At 38.1% G+C, this 5044-nt stretch overlaps 1 long non-coding RNA gene across 1 annotated transcript; it reads right to left on the bottom strand.

The window, feature by feature from the left end:
• Positions 1-3086: 3086 nt before the first annotated feature.
• On the bottom strand, positions 3087-4671 carry LOC120443433. Its single transcript, XR_005615427.1, has 3 exons — positions 4569-4671; positions 3821-3849; positions 3087-3386 (listed from the first exon to the last, which is right to left on the bottom strand). It is a non-coding gene; the product is annotated as an uncharacterized LOC120443433 (long non-coding RNA).
• Positions 4672-5044: the final 373 nt, after the last annotated feature.

Here is a 5044-nt window from a genome sequence, read left to right on the forward strand (position 1 = left end):
ATGAGATGTCTCTCAGTATGTTGAGATCAGACAGTTCAGGTGGAATATCAGCAAGATCCAGTTTATTGGCAACAGCAAGTGCTGGCATGGATCCATTTTTAAGATGGTTATGGCAGGTGTGACAAATCCACTCTCTTTTCTCTCATCAGGCACATTGCACTGCTCATTTCTGCAGTTTTCATCACAAACATGAACAAACTTTCCTGTCAAACATGTTGCAACCACATGTGGGTTTTTGACATAATTTGACCTTGTGCAGGGTCGCACTTGGTTTGAAATGAAGCCTTGAAACATACGGTACATGGGTATGATGGTCCAACTTTGATTTGTGATTTGAACACAGATATGGCCTCGTTGATCACACTGTTGTCACTCTCTTGGGTTTGTCTGTTAACCCATCTGTATTTCCTTTTTATTTTCATGGCACATCTCATATTGTGCATAATCCTGAATGCAAGACTACTTTGATACCTGTCTCGCATTAGTTGTTTCATTAGTTGTCTGTGTCTTACTCTGAATGCATTGTCACGCAGCATAACGCTGAGTCACTCGAGATCTCTGTCTCTCTCTGAATTCTGGGCTCTCTTGATACCTTTTAGTGATATAGTTTTTTTTTTTTTTTGTCTAAATTCAGCATTGGTACAGTAGCTTCTTTTAATATATTGTTGTTGTTTCTTTCTGAATTCATCGTTCTCACAGTAACGTCTTTTAATATATTGTTGTTGTTTCTTTCTGAATTCATCGTTCTCACAGTAACGTCTTTTTAATATATTGTTGTTGTTTCTTTCTGAATTCATCGTTCTCACAGTAACGCTTTTAATATATTGTTGTTGTTTCTTTCTGAATTCATCGTCCTCACAGTAACGTCTTTTAATATATTGTTGTTGTTTCTTTCTGAATTCAGCGTTCTCACAATAAAGTCTTTTAATATAGTCTTGTCGTTTTTGTCTGAATTCATCATTCTCACAATAACGTCTTTTAATATACTGTTGATGTTTCTGTCTGACTTCAGGATTGTTTTTATATGCCTCGCTTGTGGAAGATTTCTTCTTTTCTTTGTACTCTTTATTTGATGCGTACTTTTGTCGTTTTTCCTTTTTGATTTTCTTTTCTCCGATTTCTCGGTTTGTCTGATGCCATTAATCTTTTTTTCATTTTGCGCCTTTGCTGTTTAGTAACTTTTGTCATGTTACAGATTTTTGTAAAACTGTATCAGAAAGATCACAGTTAGCACCATTTTTATTGCAGTCCTTGACTGACAGGAAAACATCATTTGATGGAAGGAAATTAAAGTCACTGGATAGTTCTTCGGAAGGTATAAAAGTAAATTCATTCTGAGGAGCTTCGTGTGATGTGAACTGAGTCATGTGGACTTCTTGTTTCACCAGTGGTGTACAAATGGACATTTGAGAGATCTCAGTAAGATCAGTGGTTGTGTTTCTCCTTGGAGTAGAGGAGTTTGCTTCATCAACAGTTGTATCAGAGTGAGTAGGTGCCACAGCAGTGGCAGCTGTTGGTCTGCAGACTGTGTCTGTGATAGTATCATTCAGGTTGACTGTGCTCATACTGTAAAACTGCACAGGCTTCAGCTCATAGGTACAAGAGGGTGATATCTCCATCCCTTCATAAGAATCCTGGAGCCTCTTAATCATGTCACTGAGGAGTGTAAATTTCAGCATCACAGCTGTACCACGATTACGTGACTGTAGTGGTAGAGGAAGACCACTGGCTGTTCTGGAGTGTGGATCAAAGAAACCATATTTGCCTGATGTGGATCTGAACACTGCGATACACAATCCACTCATAATCAATAAGGCATACTGCACATCTGACAACAGGCAGCTCAGTCCTGCTTCTAAGCTGAGAAAGGTATCTACTGCCTCCTCTGGAGGTTCTTCAAATGTCCCATACCGGGAAGGCTGTGTCATGTCGACATGATACATAGACCTGCGAGCATAAACTTTGTCTGGCAGCTCATCGGTTGCCAAATGAATACTCTTGGGGAATCTTTTCTTGGCCTCTTTGTACATCACATCACCTTTATCCAAGACCAGATTAAGGTCAGCTGTAGTTATGTTTTCATTCTCATGAAGGAATGCAAGAAATGTGAGTGAGTTACATGTGCACTGACTGTTTCTGGAGTCTCCATATTTGGGATGAGCCTGGCTGTGAGATGCACAGACATGTGTTACAGAGGGCTGGTTTTCAAGGTTCACTCTTTCTGCATGAGATGGCCCTGCCACATCACTGTGATGGCCTCCTTTCACAATATCAGCATAACCCACCTGTGGGGCACTTGACACCTCAGGTTGGTCTCTATGGTTTACCTGATGTTCATTAAATGCATGCTGCAATCCAGTCTTTACAGCATCTGCATAGGATACCTGTTTTACATGTGCAGGAACATGTCGACCTGCCTGTTTGACACCATCAGCATTGGTCTTTGCAGACACACGGTCTTCTGCAGAGCTCTGAGGAAAATCACACTCAGTTTGTTCACATGTTGGTACTTTGTGAAACTCATGGAACTTCTTCCAGCGTTGTTTTGCAGCTTGTGACTTTTTCTGCTTTTTTGGCATTTTTACACACCTTTAAGTGTTTCTGTTAGTCTTTAGAAAATGTATTCAAAAAACAAGAGTGGCACACAGCAGGATGTTTTCTTTGTCTTTATATTTCAGTTTTTATTTCTCAGAAACAATGTCTTTGTTTGTTTGACAGTTTGTCAGTCGAGAGAATATTATGTACTCTTTATTGGCTTGGCACAACTTAGCAGCAAGCCCAGAATGAAAAACAGGTAGAGAGAAAATTTAGAAGAGAGAATAGACAGAGCAGGAGAGACACGGCTGGGAAATGACAATCAAACCGTGAATTAGAGTTTTCTTTGTTTGTTCAGTTTGTTCAAAGGTTGAGGCAAAATATGCACTCTTTATTGCTTTATTGGCTTGTGCATTTCTCAGCAGCAAGCCAAAGAGTGAAAAACAGGTAGAGAGAAAATTTAGCAGAGAGAACAGGCAGAGCAGGAAAGACACGGTTTTGAAATCAAACCGTAGAGTTTTCTTTGTTTGTTCAGTTTGTTTATAGGTTGAGGCAAAATATGCACTCTTTATTGCTTTATTGGCTTGTGCATTTCTCAGCAGCAAGCCAAAGAGTGAAAAACAGGTAGAGAGAAAATTTAGCAGAGAGAACAGACAGAGCAGGAGAGACACGGTTTTGAAATCAAACCGCAATAAGATTCTTGGTTTGGCAAAATTTCTCACAAACCACAGGGTGAAATACAGATGGAAGGAAGGCAGAGACAACAGGTGGAGCAGGACAGAGGATAGAGGGGATGGGGGGTTGGGATGTGACAGAGAAGACTGGAGATCTGGTCCTTGTTCTTCTGCACACTGTGAACAAAAAGAAAAAAAAAATAATAATTTTATTAAAATTATATCACATGGTAATTGTATGAACTAATTGTGACTACTGAAAAGGACAAAACAAATATTGAAGCTAAACTGTTGTTGGCTGCCATGTGCAAAAAGTTGCATAATTGGGCACTTTTAAAATAATAAATATTTATTTAAATTCAGCATTAATATTTTTAATAATACAAATATGATTGAGTGAATCATTAACTAATCACATGTAGTGTGACTACAAAATGTACTGAAAAAAATATTTTAGCCCAATTGTGAAGCTGCACTTATGTGTATTTATTATAAAATTGTGTTTAAAAGGTCTAGTTTGAATGAAAGATTGAACCCATCACTTTACATCTTATATAAGTCAGATTATTTTTTATTTTGGTCTACTTCTCTTACAGTATGTGCACACCTACCAGGCAAAGCACAGATGTCAGTCAAGTTCCTGAAAGTGTAAGACGAGAAATAATATGTTAGTTGTCTGTACAGTGTTATCAGACTAACAGAAATACAAAGCCCACACGACATGATATACTGAACTTATAGTCAGCAGGGTAATTATAGAGTAATATAGCACACCAGCTGACACAGCAACCATTTTGTAATTCAAACTAATTAACTGAAGTATTTCCACTTATGTAAGGCTACTGTTAGACTGTTACTAGCATTAGCATTGCTGCTAGCGCTAGCATTCCTGCTAGCATAAGCACTTCAGTTAGTGTTAGCACTGCAGCTAGCGTTAGCATTGCAGCTAGCGTTAGCATTGCAGCTAGTGTTAGCACTGCTGCTAGTGCTAGTACTCTTACTGTTAAAACTGAGCCACAATGGTAATAATAAAGCTCATTCGTTACTTTTGTCTCACTGATCACCAATAAATATCACAGGAATATTCTTTTTGTCAGTTAACAACTGCTAAGGCTAGTGTTAGCACTATAGCTAGCGTTAGCATTGTTGCTAGCATTAGCATTGAAGCTAGCGTTAGCACTGCTGCTAACAGCAAAACGTCATAAACCGATATAAATGATAGCGAAGGTTATTCTTTTTGCTTTCTTTATTCTTTGAACTCTATTGAACTTTAAAAAGACTTGATATGTGAGTTTAAATGTCAAACATGTATTTTTACCATCATAAAAATAAAACAGTGCAGTACCGTATTGTACTTACCACAGCAGAGAGCAAAGCGGAATGACGACAGTTGGTGCAGTGATTTGTTAAAGACCGATGAGGCGTTCAGGTAGTGCTTGGAAATTTGAGCATCAGTTTGAACAGCAATATTAAGCATATACATTTCTCCGTCATAGAGAGACAGAGGTAAAAAAGACTACACAAGACTCATCAGCATACAAATTGGTACTTTTTGCCTGAGTATTAGCGAATGAGTGACATACGGAGAAAGAGGACAACTGGCATTAAACGAGAAAATACAAAGTATTTCATCTTGAATTGTTTTGTGGGTTTTATTTTAAGACTACTTTGAGTGTATTCGTAGGGAGAAAAACTATACAGACTAAAAACAGAGACATTAAATGAGATTACATCATTTAAAATGTGGGAAAATCCACTACAGACAGGTAGATGCTGTGAGCTTTAATTATCCAGTCAGAAAGGATTATTTAAAAGTCATCAACTGACTCCAACTG

The sequence above is a fragment of the Oreochromis aureus genome, linkage group 13 (genome assembly GCF_013358895.1).
Source record: "Oreochromis aureus strain Israel breed Guangdong linkage group 13, ZZ_aureus, whole genome shotgun sequence".
Taxonomy (NCBI): domain Eukaryota; kingdom Metazoa; phylum Chordata; class Actinopteri; order Cichliformes; family Cichlidae; genus Oreochromis; species Oreochromis aureus.